We start from the raw sequence: 24186 nt of genomic DNA on the forward strand, positions 1-24186 counted from the left end.
TATATAACTAACGACTGAGGAAATAATTAAAATTTTTATCTATTTTTGAAATTTCAGGAGCCAAATAATTGCCCTCTGCATATAATCTGATATTTGCTCGTCAATCGTAAATTGGATTGTTTTCATGAATGTATAGTGTTTTGGCAGATTTTCCATGTACACTTTATTTTGTATCAGTTGTAATATTAAGAACTTCAGCTTTGAAGCTCTTTTTACTGTAATGATTTGGTAGAAACATACTTACTCTTTCATATGCTATTTAAAAATTACGAGGAAAACTAGTTCAAAGAGCATATGACAAAGACATGCTTCAATAAATTCACTAGGAAGTACTTGATAATCACACCCATTTTAAAATCGGTGTAAAACTGTCTTAGTGCGTCGAAGTGAATGCGAATATGCCGGTAGGTGCAATATTTTGTTAAAAATGAATTAGCCATGTAGCTTGTAAGCCGTGTAAATCTTTCGTTAAAGTATCGTTTATGACTTTATTCAATGAAATTGAAAAAAAATCAATAATAAATCAATTAAATCTTAGGAGTGTTTACCTAAAATTTTCAAAAGAATAAATCGCTTATTTCAATAACCTTTTATTAATGTTATCTGCTCTATGACGATGGTGATATGACCTTCTGTCGCAGAAAGCTCGACATAGGGATAGTGATCCAGTGGCGGCGGCGTCAACTAACTACTTAAAAGCTTTATATTTTAGAAGGTTGAAGAACTGGATGCTTCATACTTTGTATATATATGCCTAATGTTATGAAGTTTCCATCTGTCATATGTTAATTTTCCTTGACTTCATTTTCATGGTTCAGTGACTACTTGAAAAGAAAGTTCAGATTTTTTGTAATGTTAATTTCTCTCTTATTATGAGTAAAAGGATATCTATATTTAGTATGTGCGTAGCGTGCAAGGTCCTCTTGCCGGTTAGACAGTTTTTATCTGACATCGACTTCATTTCATGGATCGGTGAACAAGGTTAAGTTTGTGTGGTCAAGTCAATATCTCAGGTACTATAAACATAGATCTGCTATATTTGGTGTAAGGAATGATTGTAAGGTGTACATGTCCAACTTGCAGGTGTCATCTGACCTTGACCTCATTTTCGTGGTCCAGTGATTAAAGTTAAGTTTTTGTGTTTTGGTCTTTTTTTTCTGATACTTTATTGAATAGGTCAACTACATTTGGTGTTTGTAAATATTTTACGATGTACATGTCAGTCTGGCAGGTTTTATTTGACCTTGACCTTTTTTTCATGGTTCAATGCTTAGTGTTAAGTTTTTATGTAATCTTCTGTGTTTCTCAAACTATAATCAATAGGTGAACTATATTTGGTGTATGAAATGAATGTAAGATGATATGTTTGTCTGGTGTGTAATTTCATGGTCCATTGGTCAACGTTAAGTTTTTATGATTAAGTTTGTTTCTTAGATACTGTAAGCAATAGGTGAATTATATTTAATGCATAGATTGATTGTAAGGTGTACTTGTCTGTCTGGCATGGTTCATCTGACCTTGAGATCATTTTCATGTTTAATTGGCCAATGTTAAGTTTTCCTGTTTAAGTCTGTTTCTCATCAGAAACAATAAGTAATAATTAAACTATATTTGGTGTATGGAATGATGGTAAGGTGTACAGTTATTTCTGGTTTGGTTTATCTGACCTTGACCTCATTTTCTTCGATAATGTTAAGTTTATCTGATACTTGTAGTAAAGCTTTATATTTTGGACTATCAACATAAAAAAATCGTAAGGGTTCTGCAGAACCCAGTGTCTCGCCTACTTTTACTGTTGTCTATGTTTTCAGTGTGATAGTGGAATGCACATAATAGATTCGCAGTTAATGAAATAAAACATTTGAAATGTATGAAAAAAGTTATGCTGGTAAAAAATGAATACAGTTTGCAATCAAATCTATAGATTTATAAAAGAGTTGAAACATAAATTTATTGAACGAACAAATGATAAAGAGGATAATGTTTACATTTTCCTCTAGATACTATCTTTTAATTGTAAGAAGCTTCTGTCCAAGTTTGATAAAAATCCAGGATGGTTTATGAATCTAATAAATGTTTTCAAAACATTAACTGCAGACTGTATGTAATGTTAACTGGAAGAAAAACTGAGTTCATTTATAAGTAATATACGGAAAAACAGGAAATACATTTTTTTACAAAATTTCCTTTTAGATTCTAGCTTTTGATCATAAACAAGCTTCTGTCCAAGTTTGGTACAAATCCAGGATAGTTTAAGAAAGTTATTAAAATTTTTAAAACTTTAACCACAAAGTGATTGTAATGTTAACTGGCAGAAAAACTAAGTCCATTTATCAATAAAATACTGATAAACAGGATTTGTTTTTACAAAATTTACTTCTAGATACTATCTTATGATTATAAACAAGCTTCTGTACAAGTTTGGTAGAAATGCAGGATACTTTAAGAAAATTATTTTAAAACCTCAAAAACTTTAACCATAGAATGAATATTTGTGGACACCGCCGACGACGACGACGACTACAGAATGTAGGATCGCTATGTCTCGCTTTTGCGACTTTAGTCGCAGACTCGACAAAAACCAAATGATCAGTGAAGCAGCCGGAACATTTCGGCGTGTGTACTCTTGTTTTTAATTGTCGATGTTTTATAGATGACAGACCGAAGGCAACTTGGGAGTATTCATTAAATACGTCCTTTAAAACAGGGATGATTATGTTTCGGTATAAACTTGTAATGGAAACCAGTTATAATGGGAATTATATCCTGTATAACATTGCGCATCATGACTATACAATTAGCAATTATAATCTGCAATGGATTAAAAATGCTAGCTAAATCATTATCGGAATTCTTTCGTTTTCTATAAATCTGTTTGTGGACTTGTTTTTTCTTTGTCTTTCTTTTTTTTTCGTGTCCGTCGTATACTTTATCAAAGATCTTCCCATTTGAAAGCATTTTAATCATAACGTATAAAGTATGTGTTTTTCCCCTGTTCAGTCATCAAACTTGGCCGGTATGGTAAACGTAGAACATATGTTTAAATGCATCAATTGTCTTGAAAGTCATACTAGATAGAGAAAACCTGACGGGGACGGGGGTAAAAATGCTCAGGATGTAAAGATCGTTCAGAATTGTAAAAAAATAATTTTTGGCAAAAAGGCTTGATGATCCATTCAGTCTCCAAGAAGCTTCTTGTTTATTTAGACTATGCTTATTTATAAGAATAACAAACGAAAAAGTTCTCCTGGTTTATTATAAATGTATTATTATTATTTTTTTATTGTTTATTTTGTGTTAATATAATCCATATGTGTATCATCTAAAACATTGTATCTACAACTATGTATGAATGTTTGATATCACTCTTTGTACCTTTATTCACTAGTTGTAAATTACAAAGACTGCGACAACGTGACTTTGGTTATTTTGACAAGATATGCGCAGTTTTAATCGAGAAACTTTTATAGTCTAATTGTTTAAATAGATATAAGATAAGTTTAAAGGAATTTTTATGATGAAATTTCTTCTCCAGGTAAATGCAATTAAACCTTTCAAATTTTCACAATCAGAGTGTGACAGCATGTCTTATGTTAAAAGTGGTTGTATTTGATAATATCCAGTATTCATATGAGGATAACAAGAATATAATATGGTAAAGTAAAAAATAAATAAATGAAAATATGAACTAATTAATAATAAAACATTGACTTTTACATAGAAAAAAAAATTGTTGTATGGAATATACACAGTAAGAATTAATTCACCTTTCATTTTAATCTATTTGGTATGGTAAACGCTTGTCAGAGCTCAGTCGAGATTAACATTAACACGGTAGGTATAGTGTCCGGTGAGGATTGTGGTTTTTCGAGTGATTTGGTCGGTTTTTTTTCGAGTGTGACCACTTTTTTTCGAGTGAATATGATCAAAAACTCGTAAGGATTCCGCGGAACCCAGTGTCTCGCCTACTTTTTTCTGTTAATCGCAGGCTCAACAAAAATGAGGAAGTAAATCAATAAAAATATTCCTCTTGATACTATCTTTTGATTGTAAGAAGCTTCTGTCCAAGTTTGGTAAAAATACAGGATAGTTTATGAATCTAATAAATGTTTAAAAACTTTAACTGCAGACTGAATGTAATGTTAACTGAAAGAAAACAAAATTTCCTTCTAGATACTAGCATTTGATCATAAACAAGCTTCTGTCCAAGTTTGGTACACATCCAAAATAGTATAAGAAAGTTATTAAAATTTAAAAAATTTAACCACAGAGTGAATGTGTTGTTTTTCGGCAGAAAAACTAAGTCCATTTATAAGTAAAAAACGGAAAAAATGGAATTTTATTTTTACAAAATTTACTTCTGGATACTATCTTATGATCATAAACAAGCTTCTGTCCAAGTTTGGTAGAAATCCAGGATAGTTTAAGAAAGTTAGTAAAATTTCAAAAACTTTGACCACAGAGTGAAAATTGTGGACGCCGCCGACGACGACGACGACGACGACGACGCCGACGCCGACGGAATGTAGGATCGCTATGTCTCGCTTTTTCGACTAAAGTCGAAGGCTCGACAAAAATGTAAACAAACCGACTTACTTTCTGAAAAGACGTGATATAGAAGCTTGAGTTTAATATACAAGGATATACAAGGTGTGTTAGTATTTGAGGTAAAAAGATATTATCAATCCGACATTATTTTTCGTTCAAAAAGTTGAATTTAGCCTTACAATGCTTTTATTAAAAAAACCCAGAATAAAGCCATTTTTATACACATACCAATGCAAACGTCGATGGAAACGCATACATGGGATCCTTATATCCTTAGATATACAGACACTTTACAAAAATTCTTGTTGTGGCATTGAAAAACGATATTTTGAGACTAAATTCATTTCTATGTGTTCGGGTTTTCGAGAGCAGTCCGGGCTTTTTCGAGTGCGTCCGTGTTTTATCGAGTGATTATACAAATTTCCTATAGCTTAGAATGTTGTGTGTCAGTGTATTTACGTTTAAAAACAATAAAAAAGGGTTAAAATTATGTACTTTTTAATGCACGAAACCAATGCATTCATCAGTTTAATAAAGGTGTACTAACACTTAGACTTTATAAACAAGTATCAGCCATCTGTATATATTGTTGTTTGTCACATCTCATAAATTACATGTACAGTTTATATTCATGATGTCAACAATCTAATGTAAGCATAGACAATTTGGATTGAGACGTACGTACAAAGAGTGAATTAAGCTGATGAATTATTCATTTCATTGTTAACTATATATGAAATTTAATTCAGATGTTATTATCAATGGGAATAAAAACTGGTCGGATAAAGTGTCTTTTAGTAGAATATTTTTTATTACATATAAAAAAAGAAGATTATGAGACAACTCTCCACAAGAGACCAAATGACACAAAAATTAACAACTATAGCTCACCGTACGGCCTTCAACAATGAGCAAAGCCCATACCGCATAGTCAGCTATAAAAGGCATCGAAATGACAAATGTAAAACAATTCAAACGAGAAAGCTAACGGCCTAATTTATGTAAAAAAATAAACGAAAAACAAATATGTACACATCAACAAACGACAACCACTGAATAACAGGCTCCTGACTTGGGACAGGCACATACATACAGAATGTGGCGGGGTTAATCATGTTAGCGGGATCCCAACCCTCCCCCTAACCTGGGACAGTGGTGTAACAATACAACATAAGAACGAACTATAAAAAGCAGTTGAAAAAGGCTTAACTCATCAGATGGATACAAATAGAAATACATCTAACAAAAACAAATGCATTTTTCTGATTCTTCTCTGCTGTCCAGTAGGTTTCTTACTCCATGGGCGCATGATACGCTTGATATCAAACTCACCGGAGCATCGTTTAATATTATATTGAAATTAAATAACTCAAGTTGATATCAAGCGATATCCATTATCACTCGTTATGAAACCTATAAATAATTTCTCAATGTCATATCAAAAATTTATAAAAAAAAAAAAAACTAAAAGGGAGGTAACCTTAATCTATATAAAGCAGTCACTAAAATTTCATGAAAACTCCTCAAAACACTTTAAAAATATTGTCCGAAAACTTTAAAATCACCCCTTTTTAGCTAACCTGGCCCTAAAGGGTCAAATGAACTTTTGTCATCACTTGGCGTCCGTCGTTGTCCGTCGTCGTCCGTTAACTTTTACAATGTGTCGTCCCGTGATGCTCAGATATATACGTCTAAAGTTTTAATTGCTGTTGAACAGATCACAATCTCATCAGCTGAATAACTGTATTTTAATGTTAAGGATAGCGGATCATGTGCAACGCAAACATTTTTTTACAGAAATCTTCTCCTCTAATACTTATGGAACAAGTTCATTATAGATAGAGATAACTGTAAACAGCAAGAATGTTCAGTAAAGTAAGATCTACAAACAAGTCACCATCACCAAAACAGAGAATTTTGTCATGGATTATATTCTTGTCTTTCATGTAGAAGAGTGTCCATTGTTTAATATGCACTGCAGCACATAGACCAAGGTGAGCGACACAGGCTCTTTAGAGCCTCTAGTTTGTTTAATAAAACCCTATAACTCGAAAACGTAAAATCTAAAATTTATAAAATTCGAAAGGGAGGATACTTCAATAGATAAAAAAAAAATCAACGAAGTTTCATGTAAATTGGTTACAGCGTTTTTGAGTTTTGTCCGACATGCTGACGACGGACGGACAACGGTATACCATAATACGTACCGTATAAAAACTCCGGGGTTCACCACGAAAAATATTATTAACTGTGAGAACCAAAATACCATAAAATGAAGTTGAAAAGATTGTGAGTCTCCTGCACTATGTTCTTACGACCTTTTTATAAAGGATCCAATAATTTCTAATTTAATACGGGAAAGTTGTGGTAGAACGTTTTCCGAACAGAAAACTTGCATTAAATTGAAAAAGGTTAATTTTGATCAACGTAGTAATATGTTTTGGTGATTTATTGCGAATATATGATATTTTCATTCATTAAATTACATTTATATACTAGAAAAGTCATTTTTTAAAGTCAGAAATAACTTTTTTCGTTAAAAAACCCGGAACATTTGTTTAAAGACCCGGACAGTTTCACAGTTCCTCTCGAAAAAGCCCAGACAATAACAAACACTGAATTTAATGGTTAAATACAAGGAAATTGTGCTTCTTTGTTACTCAAAACATGTATAGTATTCAAAATAAGATGGGTAGTCACGTAAAAACTATTATAATTACGAATTAGTAGTTAATTGACCTGATCGCATGTTTTATAACTCGAAAAAGCCCGATCTACACTCGAAAAAAATGGACAGATTCACTCGAAAAACCCCGATCCTAGCCGGACAACATACCGACCGTGATTAACTTAGAAGAATTTCCATTAAAATTTCACAAAAACAAGTCGAAAAAAAACACCCTTTTGATATATGTTTATGGCATGGTCACACAAAATTATTTCATGTTCAAACTTATAATTTTTTCACAACAATATTTAATTTGAGAAGAGTCTGAAATAATGACAATCAATGACTCTACTGATCTTTGAGGTAAACGCATTATTAAATAATAATTTGAATAATTACAATAATGACCATAATAAAAAACGAAAGAATATAAATGAAACTGAAACACATATATATTAAACTTCCTACATTGGATCTGAATCTTCGAAGACGAAGGGTTCCTTATTCTGTTTGGTTACAATTTGCGCTTCTGTTGCAATAATTTTCAAGCTTGCGACTTCTGTCGCAGAAAGCTCGACATAGGGATAGTGATCCAGTGGCGGCGGCGGCGGTAGTGGCGATGTTAACTAACTACGTAAACACTTTATATTTTGGAAGGTTTAAAACCTGGATGCTTCATACTTTGTATGTAGATGCCTTAAGTTATGAAGTTTCCGTCTGTCTTATGTTCATTATCCGTGACCTCATTTTTATGGTTCAGTTACTACTTGAAAAAAAGTCAAGATTTTTGTAATGTTAATTTGTCTCTTATTATTTGTAAAATGATAACTATATTTAGTATGTGCGTACCTTTTGGCTGTCAGACAGTTTTTATCTAACCTTGACTTCATTTCATCGACCAGTTAACAAGGCTAAGTTTATGTGGTCTAGTTTATACCACAGATACTATAACAATAGGTCTACTATATTTGGTGTATGGAATGATTGTAAGGTGTATTTGTCCAACTGGCGGGGGGTCATCTGACCTAGACTTTATTTTTGTGGTCCAGTAATTAAAGTTAAGTTTTTGTGTTTTGGTCTGTCTTCTAATACTTTATAGAATAGGTCAACTATATTTGGTGTATGGAAATATTTTACGATGTTCATGTCAATCTGGCAGGTTTTATTTGACTTCACCTCATTTTCATGGTTCAAACTAAGTGTTAATTTTTTATGTTTTGGTCTGTTTTTCTTAAACTATGAGCAATAGGTGAACTAAATTTGGTGTATTAAATGATTGTAAACTGTATATGTCTGTCTGGCAGGTATCAACTGACCTTGACCTCATTTTCATGGTTTATTGGTCAATGTCAAGTTCTTATGGTTAATTTTGTTTCTTAGATACTATAAGCAATATGTCAACTATATTTTACGGATATATTGATTGTAAGGTGTACTTGTCTGTCTGGTATGGTTCATCTTAGCTTGACCTCATTTTCATGTTTCATTGGTAAATGTTACGTTTTCCTGGTTAAGTTCGTTTCTAAGAAACTATAAGCAATAGGTCAACTTTATTTGGTGTATGGAATGATTGTAAAGTGTACAGTTATTTCTGGTTTGGTTTATCTCACCTTGACCTCATTTTATTCGATAGTGTTAAGTTTATCTGATACTGTAACAGTGGGTTGATTCCGCCAGTGTACTTTATCCGGAGGAAGAAAATCCCCAGTGATTTTTATCCACCAACAAATATTCAACAATTCAAACAATAAATTCACCAGGAAGTACTTGATAATCACACACATTTTTAAATCGGTGTAAAAACTGTCTTAGTGCGTCGAAGTGAATGCGAATACTAGTATGCCGATATGTGCAATATTTTGTTAAAAGTGAATAAGCCGTGTAGCTTGTAAGCCGTGTAAATCTTTCGTTAAAGTATCATTTATGATTTTATTCAATAAAACTGAAAAAAAATCAATAGTAAATCAATTAAATCTTAGCAGTGTTTACCTAAAATTTTCAAAAGAATAAATCGCTTATTTCAATAACCTTTTATTAGGATACCTGCGCTATGACGATGGTGATATGACCTTCTGTCTCAGAAAGCTCGATATGGGGATAGTGATCCAGTGGCGGCGGCGTTAAATTATTACTTAAAAACTTTATATTTTAGAAGGTTGAAGAACTGGATGCTTCATACTTTGTATATAGATGCCTTATGTTATGAAGTTTCAATTGGTCATATGTTAATTTTCCTTGACCTCGTTTTCATGGTTCGGTGACTACTTGAAAAGAAAGTTAAGATTTTTTGTAATGTTAATTTCTCTCTTATTATGAGTAAAAGGATATCTATATTTAGTATGTGCGTAGCGTGCGTAGCGTGCAAGGTCCTCTTGCCTGTCAGACAGTTTTTATCTGATATCGACTTCATTTCGTGGATCGGTGAACAAGGTTTAGTTTGTGTGGTCAAGTCAATATCTCAGGTACTATAAACATAGGTCTGCTATATTTGGCGTATGGAATGATTGTAAGGTGTACATGTCCAACTTGCAGGTGTCATCTGACCTAGACCTTATTTTTGTGGTCCATTGGTTAAAGTTAAGTTTTTGTGTTTTGATCTTTATTCTAATACTTTATAGAATAGGTCAACTATATTTGGTGTATGGAAATATTTTACGATGTACATGTCAGTCTGACAGGTTTTATTTGACTTCCACTCATATTCATGGTTCATTGCTTAGTGTTAAGTTTTTATGTTTTGGTGTGTTTTTCTTAAACTATGAGCAATAGGTGAACCAAATTTGGTGTATAAAATGATTGTAAGGTGTATATGGCTTTCTGACAGGTATCATCTGACCTTGACCTCATTTTCATGGTTTATTGTTCAATGTCAAGTTCTTATGGTTAAGTTTGTTTCTTAGATACTGTTAGCAACAGGGAAATTATATTTACTGCATAGATTGGTTGTAAGGTGTACTTGTGTGTCTGGCATGGTTCATCTGACCTTGACATCATTTTCATGTTAAATTGGCCAGTGTTAAATTTTCATGTTACGGTTTGTTTCTCAGAAACTATAAGTAATAATTCAACTATATTTGGTGTATGGAATTATTATAAGGTGTACAGTTATTTCTGGTTTGGTTCATCTGACCTTGACCTCATTTTCTTGGATCATGTTAAGTTTATATGTTACTTGTAGTAAAGCTTTGTATTTAGGACTATCAACACAAAATCAATGGTTAGTAAAGAAGGCGAGACATTTCAGCGTGTGCACTCTTGTTTAAACCAGGAATCACAGTATAAATGAACTTGAACTTTGTACCTTTATTTACTAGTTGTAAATTATAAAGACTGTGACAACGTGACTTTGGTTATTTTGACAAGATATGCACAGTTTTAATCGAGAAACTTTTATAGTCTAATTGTTTAAATAAAAATAAGATAAGTTTAAAGGAATTTTTATGGGGAAATTTCTTCTCCAGGTAAATGCAATCCCTTTCAAATTATCACAATCAGACTGTGACAGCATATCTTGTGTTAAAAGTGGTTGTATTTGATAATATCCAGTATTCATATAAGGATTTCAAGCATATACTATGGTAAAGTAAAAACTAAATAAATGAAAATATGAACTAATTAATAATTAAACAATGATTTTTGTATAGAAGAAAAAAAATGTATGAAATGTACACAATAAGAATTAATTCACCTTTTATTTTAATCTTTTTGGTATGGTAAACTCTTGTCAGAGCTCTGTCGAGATTAACGATAACAGAAGAATTTCCATTTGAATTTCACAAAAACAAATCGAAAAAAACCACCCTTTTACCAGGTTTAATCCACCATTTTCAAAATAAGAAAATGCCTGTACCAAGTCAGGAATTTGACAGTTGTTTTCCATTCGTTTGATTTGTTTGAACTTTTGATTTTGCCATTTGATTAGGGACTTTCCGTTTTGAATTGTCCTCGGAGTTCAGTATTTTTGTGATTTTACTTTTTGATATATTTAATGGATATTTTGATTGTAAGGTGTACTTGTCTGTCTCGCATGGTTCATCTTATTTTGACCTCATTTTCATGTTTCATTGGTAAATGTAACGTTTTCGTGGTTAAGTTCGTTTCTAAGAAACTATAAGCAATATGTCAACCAGGGTTCAAGGTAGGATTTTGAGGGCTTTAGTCACTTTTGCGCGAGATGAAAATCAACATTTTTTGGGGTAACAACAAGGGACCAAGGATGTATATATATTACTAGCTATACATCTTTGTCAGACTTTGAAGGCATTTACTAGGCAGTAATTGCATGATTTGACTGATGCAGCATTTAAATATGAAGATTAGGATATAATATCTGGTACTCTAGTTCAAAATTTTCTATTCAATTAGTTTTAGGGGACATTCCTGATAAAAACAGTTGGGTTCATTTGTTTGTCGAGCCTGCGACTTTTGTTGCAGAAAGCTCGACATAGGGATAGTGATCCGGTGGCAGCGGCGTTATCTAACTTCTTAAAAGTTTTATATTGTAGAAGCTAGAAGACCTGGATGCTTCATACTTTGTATATTGATGCCTTATGTTACGAAGTTTCCGTCTGTCATATGTCCATTGTCCTTGACCTCATTTTCATGGTTCAGTGACTACTTGAAAAAACGTCAACATTTTTTGTAATGTTAATTTCTTTCTTATTATGAGTAATAGGATAACTATATTTAGTATGTGCGTACCTTGCAAGGTCCTCATGCCCGTCAGGCAATTTTCATTTGACCTCGACCTCATTTCATGGATCAGTAAACAAGGTTAAGTTTTCGTGGTCAAGTCCATATATCAGATTCTATAAGCAGTAGGTCTACTATATTTGGTATATGGAATGATTGTAAGGTGTACATGTCCAACTGGTAGATGTCATCTGACCTTGACCTCATTTTCATGGTTCAGTGGTCAAAGTTAAGTTTTTGAGTTTGGGTCTTTTTTTCACATACTATATGCAATAGGTCAACTATGAATGGTGTATGGAAATATTTTATGATGTACATGTCAGTCTCAAAGGTTTTATTTGACCTTGACCTCATTTTCACGGTTCATTTCTCAGTGTTAAGTTTTTGTGTTTTGGTCTGTTTTTCTTTATCTATAAGCAATAGATCAACTTTATTTGATGTATGGAAGGATTGTAAGGTGTATATGTCTGTCTGGCAGGTATCATCTGACCTTCTTAGATACTATAAGCAATAGGTCAACTATATTTAATGCCTAAATTGATTGTAAGGTGTACATGTCTGTCTGGCATGGTTCATCTGACCTTGACCTCATTTTTATGGTTCATTGGTCAATGTTAAGTTTTCTTGTTTAAGACTGTTTCTTAGAAACAATAAGCCATAGGTCAACTATGTTTGGTTTATTGAATGATTGTAAGTTGTACATGTATTTCTCGTTTGGTTTATCTGACCTTGACCTCATTTTCTTGGATCATATTTAATTTATGTGTTACTTGTAGTAAAGCTTTGTATTTAGGACTATCAACACAAAATCAATGGTTAGTAAAGAAGGCTAGACATTTCAGCGTGTGCACTCTTGTTTAAACCAGGAATCCCAGTATAAATGAACTTGAACTTTGTAAGACTATTTCACTGCATAATCATTATCTTAATAAAACGTTTAAATCGATATTTGGAATTCATTTCTATAAAGTTGGAACCAAGGATTTGTACGATTCTAATAACTGTAAATTGTAAATTAATCACACCTTTACTTTTGATTTTCAAATGAAACGTAAACGGGAAGTGCCAAGTAGATAATAAATTCAGAATGAATCCGGATTCATCTACGGATTGGTTCATGTTTAAAAAAGGCAGGAAATTATCATTTTTAAATTTAATTTGCTAAGTAAGAACTATATTTGTCTCTCATTTATTTTGATACTAAATTTATTTCGTATTTTACGTTTAAGTGTCTATAAATTCATAGGAATACTTTCACGCATGCGCAGTATATCGTAAAGGAAGCACCTGTTTGACTGGTGAAAACATTTATGAACGTTTTGAATAAAGTTCTATCTTTTTAATCGAAATGGAAAGTTTTATACCAAAGATGACGAAAATACGTTCATTTGACGAAACTACGACAAACGAACTGCAAATTGTGATCGTTTTAGAAGTAATGAAATTAAAAGCAGGCGAGACATTTCGGCGTGTGCACTATTGTTTTTAATTGTCGATGTTTTATAGATAACAGACCGAAGGTAACTTGGGAGTATTAATTAAATACGTCAATTAAAACAGGGATGATTTTGTTTCGGTATTAACTTGTAATGGAAACCAGTAATAATGTGCAGTATATCCTATATAACACTGCGCATCATGACTATACCATTAGCAATTATAATTTACAATTGATAAAAAAATGCCAGTTAAATTATTATCGACATTTTTTAGTTTTAGTTTTCTATAAATTTGTTTGTGGACTTTTTTTCTTTGTCTTTTGAGATTTGAATGTCCCATTGGTATCTACCACCTCTTTTAATTTTAAATTGGGTGAAAATCAATATGAGCGTTTGTAATCAATAGACGTCCGATGTCTTTTGTCAGTCCCAAAACTTTTCAAACATCTTCTCTTCTAGAAACAACTGAAAAATTTCAACTACAAGTGGGGTTGATGATTAGGTGTCTTGCATATTTTATTTGGTCAGTCAACAAACATAGTCTTTAATAATATTTGCAAATATTTTGTACTTGATGATATTATATAACATATATATAAAGTTTGCAACTGAACACGATTGCGGCCACTTTCATTGTAGACAAAAACCATTTGAAAAGTGACTTTGAATGGCATATTTGATTGAGTTTTTGAATTTGAGCTTCTTTAATGCCCAAATCTTTCCAAATCTTTTACAAAAAAACTAATTGAATCGACTGAAGTAGACACTGAAGTGTTTTAAAAATATCAAAAATCTCTCATCAGATGTACTCAAAATTTTAGACCAAAACTAACCTAACTGGACCTTCTCCTTACGAAGTTTTATTCTCAAATGTCAGATTTCCACGTGATACATATATAGATAGTTATCGCTGAATTAGCTGGATGCAATATCACCACATAAGCGATACTTATAGATTATCGTTGGTGATCTCAACGAGATTGATTTTCTCGCTTGAGCCGGTACGGCTGCCAAAGACTTAAAAATAAGAGATTAAAACAAAATACTATGAAACTTACAAATGATTTACAAATTAGTCATTAAGAAATCATAAGCGTTGATTAGCTACTTTATGGAGGAGGAAAATGCTCAGGCGAGGATCTGTTGGCTGCATGGGCTTCCAGAAACTGTGCATTCATGGTGCAAAATTCTCGAGTTTGCGAAATCCCAAGACTTATTTTTGTTCATGATTTAATAAGAGTTTCATGACAAGATGTACGAAACCTAACGATACTTATAAAGTATTCATTCGCAAAAACGGATTATATAAAAGAACCAATACATTTACTTGTCTAGTTGTTCCAAATGGCCAAAAAGAGACAAATCTTACGATAACCAGATGCCATCCATCTTTTAAAAACTGGAATGGTGTCCACTTCACCTACTATGTCACTTATTTGCATGTGGCACATCGAAAGGTCGCACAGCCTAGACTCGGATATGAATGACCTTATCCATGCTTTTATCCTCATAAGGACTGGAAAGGAACGTTCAATGAAACACTAACCAACAATAATTGAATAATACAAGCGTTGTTTGGTTAGAAGTTAGCTGTATAACTTAGCACAGTTTCAAGAGTGTAATATTCCTGGACAGAATATTTTTTACGTATATCACCTATTCTAAACGCCCATTTTAAAAGTCTAGCTTGGATATGAGTTTTCACTTAATCACATGCAACAGCTTGGAGTGTAACCAACAAATGCTGTATTTATTTAAAAAATCAGAACCTGTCCATCATGCTTGAGAAGCCACATCAAAATTTCTACTCGCCATGTCCATCTGGTTTCACAAAGTGTCGACAGGCACCGCTCTCCTGATCGAACATACGCACCTCTTCATCATACAACATATTAAATTCTAGCCGATTTTCAACTGGCAGGTGTAACATCTATTCCATACTATTCTTTCTTTATATAGAACTTTTGCTAAACTAGGTACTGTTCACATGAACTGCTATGATATAACCGGGACAGTTTGGTAAATATTGACTAAATGCAAACAATTATATCTTCAATGTACACAGCATATTACAACAGACAATTGTTCAGAAACACAAGTTCAACCCCTGAAACTTTATCGCTGGCGTTGGATAACAACCACCATACGCTTGCCCCCTAAACCTGGTCCATTCGAACCCCGCAATTCAGAAAATTTTCCAACAAACTGTGCAAAATTGCACCCATCAGCCAAAACACCGAAAAACGGAGATTTGGATGCACCGCTTCAATTTTTTTTTCTCTGATGTAATACACATAACGAGATAGAAACTCATTCTGTGCTCTAGTCTTGAGATAACACCGTATGGGCTTTCTTTTGATAAATATGCCATTTTAATGTTTGTCTGATTTGCTTTCCAATTAACAAATTTGTAAAATTACAATCTACTTCTGAGGCGGCCTTCTTCCAGATACCCCTAAATGCAAATGTTCTTTTATCAAGAGTAAAAATGTTACCATTCATATAATGCGTGAAGTTTAAAGGTTTGGTTGGCTTGCTTGCTTTGTTTGTATACATGTTTACTCAAGTATTGTAATTACGATTGACTTGACACATTTGATAAATATTGGTATGTTCACCTAAGCAAACTGTTATGTTACCGAAAACATCCAAAGTTTTCAATAAAGGTTAACAAACAATACTTTCAAATATTTTTTTTCTATTTAAATGTGTTTTGAAGTAAAGTGTTTATAAAAATGATATACTTTTTTGTGAGGTTAGGAAAAAAATAAAGTTATTTCTTATGTATTGAATTTGGAGTCCTTTACAAATTAAACGGGCAACATGCACTACTTGAAGATTCAATCATTCAAAACCCATATCATCGTCTATGTTGCCTTTGTTAACATGACCAATTATTATGGCATCGTTTGCACATAAAACGAGCACCTGTGTGAAATTTATTTGTTCAGAGCTAAGCGTAAATATCGGTGAATTGAACAACAAGTGTCTGTTTCTTTTATCTTTTATATGAAAGCCCTATGATGAAATATATGAAGTTCTTGTAAAAATAGTTTTTGTTCCATCACCTCTATATAATTAACGTACGTGGAAATGATTAAAATTTTTATCTATTTTTGAAATATTCAGGAGCCAAATAATTGCCCTCTTTATATAATCTGATAGTTGCTCGTCAATCGTAAATTGGAATGTTTTCATGAATGTAAACCATTAAAATAAAGTGTTTTGGCAGAATTTCCATGTACACTTTATTTTGTATCAGTTGTATTTTTAAGAACTTCAGCTTTGAAGTTCTTTATATTGTAATGATTTGGTAGAAACATACTTACTCGTTCATAAACTATTTAAAAATTACTAGTTCAAAGAGCATATGACAAAGACATGCTTCAATAAATTCACCAGAAAATACTTGATAATCACACACATTTTTAAATCGGCGTAAAAACTGTCTTAGTGCGTCGAAGTGAAAGCGAATATGCCCGTAGATGCAATATTTGGTTAAAAAATTAATTAGCCATGTGGCTTGTAAGCCGTGTGAATCTTTCGTTAAAGTATCGTTTATGATTTTATTCAATAAAACTGTGTTTAATGCATAGATTGATTGTAAGGTGTACTTGTCTGTCTGGCATGGTTCATTTGACCTTGACATCATTTTCATGTTTAATTAACCAATGTTAAGTTTTCCTGTTTAAGTTTGTTTCTCAGAAACTATAAGTAATAATTCAACTATATTTGGTGTATGGAATGATTGAAAGGAGTACAGTTATTTCTGGTTTGGGTTATCTGACCTTGACCTCATTTTCCTCGTTGATATTAGGTTTATGTGAAACTTGTATTAAAGCTTTATATTTTGGACTGTCAACATAAAAAAAATCGAAAGGGTTCCGCGGAAAAACAGGATTTTTTTTTACATTATTTACTTCTGGATACTATCTTATGATCATAAACAAGCTTCTGTCCAAGTTTGGTAGAAATCCAGGATATTCTAAGAAAGTGATCAAAATTTTCAAAATTTAACCACAGAGTGCATGTAATATTAACTGGCAGAAAAACTAAGTCCATTTATAAGTAAAATAAGGGAAACAGGATTTTTTCTTTTACAAAATTTACCTCTGGATACCATCTTATGATCATAAACAAGCATTTGTCTAAGTTTGGTAGAAATCCAGGATAGTTTAAGAAAGTTATTAAAGTTTTAAAAACTTTAACCACAGAGTGAATATTTGTGGACTCCGCCGCCGACGACGACGAAGACGACGGAATGCAGGAACGCTATGTCTCACTTTTGCGACAAAAGTCGCAGGCTCGATAAAAAGGAACTTTGTACCATTTTCTGGGATAAATTATTCGTTATGTTTTTTTCACCTTTGTTTTATCATGCTTATCAAGATAACAAAAAGTAAAGCTTTAACTATAAAACTCGTTTCCGTTATTAGAAATAGAAACATAATTGAAAACAGAAGTACATGTGGTCAATCCCCTTTCAAGACCTGTTCAGATGAATCTTTCTCACGGAGAGGTAACACCGATTTTGTTGCAATTACAATTTTGAATCAACTCTGTTTGTTCTAGTCTTTCTTATATGAAGTAAAGTAGAGGTTTAGTTCTGGACTTAACCCTTAATTGGAGTTTATGGTATCTTCTTTTTGCATTCCAACGGTTTCAAAACAAGCGCATTTTTTGAGTTTTTTTTAGACGAAATGTGCGTCATGTGTAACATATTATTATCCTGGGTTGCGTTCAATATGATAGCAGCTAGTATAGCCGCAATGTCTTAGATATCTACCTATGTTGAAGAATATGCTACGTAGCATACCTATCAAAATGACGTCTTTTTCTAGATAGCATGATTTTTTTAGGCTGTCTAGATCGATTTAGCGGCTAGTCTAGCTATGCGTCAGATAGTCAAAATCTACATAGCACTACGTATAAGCTACAATATTGAACGCAACCCTGGTATCTTTGGTATAATCAAATAGGCAGCAACACAAATATACCAAATAAAGAAGGCGCGTGTATTTTGTCTACTGTATTAGGTATGTTGGTAATATTTCAAGTAATACACAGCTGACCCCGCAAACCTGTTGACCAAATATATTTTTTATCCATTTGATAGATTCTTTCATCTACAAAAGTTAAACAATGTTCCCTGTGGTATATACTATTTAAAAATTTTCGTTGACAATTATCAAACATCTGGAAGTCAATGAAGCTAGACAGTATTCAGTAAGCCCTTCAAATAAAATTGAGAATGGAAATCCGGAATGTGTCAAAGAGACAACAACCCGACCATAGAGCAGACAACAGCCGAAGGCCACCAATGGGTCTTCAATGTAGCAAGAAACTCCCGCACCCGAAGGCGTCCTTCAGCTGGCCCCTAAACAAATATGTATACTAGTTCAGTGATAATGGACGTCATACTAAACTCCAAATTATACACAGGAAACTAACATTAAAAATGATACAAGACTAACAAAGGCCAGAGGCTCCTGACTTGGGACAGGCGCAAAAATGAGATCTCAACCCTCCCCTATACCTCTAGCCAATGTAGAAAAAACAAACGCACAACAGTACGTACAGTAAAACTCAGTATAAGAGAAGTCCGAGTCCGATGTCAGAATAGGAAACAAAAGAAAATAAACAAAATGACAATAATACATAAATAACAACAGACTACTAGCAGTTACTGACATGCGAGCTCCAGACCTCAATTAAACTGATTAAAAGATTATGTCTTCATCATATCAATTTCAGGCACAATCCCTCCTGTTAGGGGTTTAGTATTATACCATCATAAAATATATGAGAAGAACATAACCCTACCCTATAAGTGAATTAATATTAAAGCCAAAATATGCAATCTTTAATGACCTGACAACAGTATCGTAACTATATCTCTTCTTAATAAGTCTGTTTAAAGGAGACATGACACGATTTTCAATTTGTGTTTCAAAATGTTTATTTATACTTAACTTTCCCCAAAAATACATCGATAGCAATATAAGTGTCAAATATTTGTTAAGATATGTATTTTAATGAGATTTTAATGTAACGATTTATCGACCTGTCAGATATGCATATTTCCATCCCGGAAGTCACTCAGAACGAGGCTACTACTTCAGTGGTTCCTTTCATTCATATTAACATATGGGTACAGCGCAAATTTAGTTTCGATTATTATCCAACAAAACGCATGACAGTGATAAAAAAATGAGTATGTGTGATGCCGATGGATTCAACAATATAATTAAAAAGAATATTGACATGATATTTTCTGTTTTTCGAATGACACGCGGACTTAGAAGGTGTAAAGATAGGATTTTTTAACAAGCCCAAACTACACTTCTTTCCGCCCACTTTCATAAGGAATCCAGAGTTGGGGTCTCGGGTGCCATGCCATGAGTTTATCATAGGTCACAGGTAAACGGTACTGGTGATTGAGTTTCGCAATTTCAGGTCTCGTTTGAAGTTGCAAGCTTCAGGTTTCGTGCCACGTGGGGGATTGATAAGATAGTTATTACGCAATATTACTTCATAAGCTTTGTGTGTACATCCTGGATGTTGGTTTAGCCGAGGGCACAGGTGAGATTGGAATATATTATTGTTACAGTAATACAGGTACAACTACCTGATGTGTAATGAATACCTGCATGTAGTACGACCATACAATACCCTATGCACCACCAATTAAATACCCTAACCAGCTTTGATAACTAATTATAGACAACCTGTATATAGATCTTATTTTTATTACTTTTAAGAATATGCAGATATAAAAAGGTTTATAACAAATGCATTTTTTTTAATTGACTTCTTGAGATGGAAAAGTAATATTCCTGTATGCTTGCAAGTCGATAACTTCATACCGTATATTCGGCTATAAACGTTCTCAACATGAAAATGTGAAACAATTTTAGCGATAAAACTAACTTATTTATAACAAAATAATTTCCGCAGAAAAAATTTGACAGACATGAACCACTGATATACTTGCTCTTGATTTGAGACAGGCACAGTCACAATGTGTCGGTTGTGGTGGGGGGGGGGGGGGGGGGTGGGGGGGGGGGGGATATATGTTTGTGAGCGCCTACCCCCGCCCCCCTCCAAACGTGTGATAGCGGTCTTACAGAATATGAGACAAAGTGGTATATAGGGTAGAAAAATCAAAACTTTGAACCGATTCAAAATCACCAATATATGCATGCAATTTATCAAGTACTTCCAAAGAGTTTTTGACGCTCCAAAAGTAATTAATTAACGTCGTTGTCTAGGAATATATTTAGGTACACATCATGCTTTCCAAATCTTAAATTAACATCTCAGAACTTCACGTAGTGCTTGTACAGTTTTATAAAAGAAGATTCCTTATGCTTTTAAACAATGATTCAAGAAAAAAATTATAGTCATATATAAAAATTCATATCATATCATATCACATCACCCTTCAAATCATATATAATAATTAATAGAGATTTACAATAAGTTTATGACTCCGCCTCGACTCCGAGTACGAAAAAGAATAAGGCTGGAAAAATACAAGAGCGATCTCAAAATAATGATAAAGAAAATCTATAGTTTTATTATTCATTATAGTACTTATTTGACTTTTGGTATCAAACAATAGTGTAACGAACATTGAATGGCTTTTATTTTCTGATGGACCTAACGAAAGAATGTAAGAAACTCAACAAACACATAACGGAATACCGAATATCTTTTGAACATGTATTTAGTGAACATTGGACACTTTGAATGCAGGTACATCTGTTGTCTGATATAAGGAGTCACAACACGAGAACAGTTTGGATATATTATTTATCTCGGGTAAATATGGGGTGATTGTGGAAGGAATGTTTTTTAAGAAATGCATTCACTTCGAAATCATATTCATTTATCCCGATCTCTTTGCTTTTGAAACAAGTTTGATTTTAAATGTTCTGCATCAAAGAGGGATGAAATGCTTAAGGATCAACCAATCGTTAATTATACTAAATTAGATTTTGAAGAATTATGTTACAGTACTATAGTATTTGAACCTTTTGTACGGCTATATATTGTTAACTGAAGTAAACGTTTATTTTCCTTCAAGACAAGAGTGTATTTTGAACAAGATTAAACTTTTGTATCTCAGATCACCTTCGAACACTTCTCCCACCACCCACCAATCACCCTTTTTCACTATCAACCTACCAACACACCTCTAATTGTCCATTTCATTACTCTGTTATATCATTGTTTCATGATTTCCTTTTCCTTTAGATTATTCTGTTCTTCGTGCTGCGTCAGATTTTTCCACTTTGCGATATTCTTCATAAATGGCAAAAGCGGTAATTCTCGATTAGAATTAAGTATAACAGTATTGTATAATTAATATTTAACCAGCTGAAAGCTAGCTTGATATTAAAGCAGTTGGAATTATCTTTATCAGGTTTATGGTTTCAATGCATGATTACTTGATATTCTGAATTATGGCGTTCTAATAGCCTGAAATTTGAAGAAGAGAGAAAAAAACCTTTTTGAAATGCAAACACTAAAAATGGATTAAAAAGTATATAAAGCATATTATAACATTATTATCGCATAAAAGATCACAACGAATTTGGCACTTTAAGATCAATATCTTGTGTTAAACATCAAATTAGAAAAAAATCTTACATCTTGTTTTACAAATAATAAAATTGAGAATGGAAATGGGGATTATGTCAAAGAGACAACAACCTGACCAAAGAGTAGATAACAGCCGAAGGCTACCAATGGTCTTCAACGCAGCGAGAAGAACCCTCACCCGGAGGTGGGCATTAGCTGGCCCCTACATGAAAAAGGTTTACTAGTTCATTGAAAATGGACGTCATACTAAACTTCAAAACATATAAATGAACTAAAATTAAAAAACATACATGACTAACAAAGACCAGAGGCTCCTGACTTGGGACAGGCGGGGTTAAACATGTTTTGTGAGATCTCAACCATCCCCTTATACCTCTAGCCAATGTAGAATTAAGAAACACACATCAATAAGCACAGTTAAACTAATTTTAAAAGAAGTCCGAGTCCGAAATCAGAATAAGTAACAAAAGAAACTGAGCAAAGTGACAATTATACTTTATTATTGTTGAAGTCTGTACGGTCAAATCAAATGTCAAATAATTTTTTTTAATAAAGTCGACAGGACCATAACTATACAGCATAAGCGTGCAGTGATCTTTTGAACCTACATTATACAATAATTATTTACTTTCGATGAGGTTAATACAATGATTTATCAACCCAATAGATATAATATTCATCTAGGCCAACGACCATGGGTTAATGGTATATCTCTGGGGTTGATAAATCATTGAATCAACTCAAATCAAAAGTCAACAATTGTTTTATTATATGAATTTTTATCCTTCTCCATTTTTTTAGTATTTGCTGAAGATACTTTTATAACTGCTCCCTGTTTGTATATTAAATATATCATCTTCTTGTATATTTGCATATTTGAAAGACATATAAAATTTTCTGTCGGGACACTTAAAATATTCCGAAGTTCGTCATCAGAAAGTTTCTTACAACGCAAGTTTAGAGGATCAGGTTGAATTTTAATACTTCTTTAGAGCATATGCTTCTAGTTGTAAACGTTTGACTTGGTCCTACTTCTGGTGCTGACGTTGACAGAATACACGTAGTAAATTTAGTCGAACCACTGGTGTAGACATTGTCTGTCACAGATTATTTCACATTTTATTTTGGGGCGAAAACACACATGTTTTTCATAATGTGTCTTTTGAGGTTACGATATAAGAAACAAACAAAAAATCGCATAATATATGCTAGATCGAAATGGAATTTTCACCTATGAAAACTGTTGATTTACCAGAAACATCTGAAGTTTTTAATAAAGGTGGGCAAGCAATACTTCCAAACATTTTTTTCTATTAAAATAAATTTTGAAGTAAGGTGTTTAAACGTTTATGAAAATAATATTTTAAACTTTTTTGGCGATTTTATGAAATATTTTGTAGATTTTTTTTAAATTCATATATATAATTGCAAATTCAAATGTTAACATACATTAATTGTAAAATGATTCCATTATTCAAAATCTCATCAGCTCTGCTGCCTTTTTGTAAACTACCAATTATTATTGCACTATATGCACACGATACAAGTACCTGTGTGAATTTCATTCGTTCAAAGCTAAGCGCAAATGTCGGCAAATTGAATAACAAGTGTTTGCTTTTTTCGCATTACAGCTGTAAGGGACAAAAAATACTGATTTCCTATCTTCTCTTATTTGATCTTCAACCGTAAACTGGAATGTTTTCATGGATGTTGACCATTAAATCACAGATTTGTTTTGGCAGATTTTCCATGTTTACCTTATTTGGTTTCAGTTTTATTTTCAAAAGCTTCAGCTATGAAGTCATTTCAGCTGTTATGATTCCGTAGAAACGTTCTTACTCTTCGATTAGCGTTTCACAAGTAATCTCTATTCCAAACTTAAAGAAAAATTGAAAACAAACAGTTATCATTTACATGGGAACCAACTGTGCTCGGAGCCTCCTCATCCTGCGGACTTGTTCCTTTTTTCATATGTGACAGACTTCATACAAGAGCTTCTTCTGAATAATTATAAGCTAGCATTATCCTTTAACGTCACGTTTCGCTACATAGACGATATGCCTTTTCACTAAAAATTTGAAAACAAAATAATTTTTTTTTGTGACTATGCTGAGAACATAGAACTTGAAATAAAAGATACACAAGATACGGTTTAATCTGCTTTATATCTTAAATTATCTAGAAATTGACAATGAGGGTTGGTTGAGAACAAAACTTTACGACAAAAGAGAA

General features: G+C 32.8%; 1 protein-coding gene across 1 annotated transcript in view; it reads left to right on the forward strand.

Moving 5' to 3' along the window:
• The first annotated feature begins 308 nt into the window (after positions 1 to 308).
• LOC127720812 (uncharacterized) overlaps positions 309 to 24186 on the forward strand; it is a 59076-nt gene continuing 35198 nt past the window's right edge. Inside the window, exon 1 of the mRNA XM_052227563.1 lies at positions 309 to 404. The gene's annotated coding sequence lies outside the window, so the exon portion shown is untranslated. The remainder of the gene's footprint in view (positions 405 to 24186) is intronic.

Source organism: Mytilus californianus, unplaced genomic scaffold (genome assembly GCF_021869535.1).
Source record: "Mytilus californianus isolate M0D057914Y unplaced genomic scaffold, xbMytCali1.0.p SCAF_11, whole genome shotgun sequence".
Taxonomy (NCBI): Eukaryota; Metazoa; Mollusca; class Bivalvia; order Mytilida; family Mytilidae; genus Mytilus; species Mytilus californianus.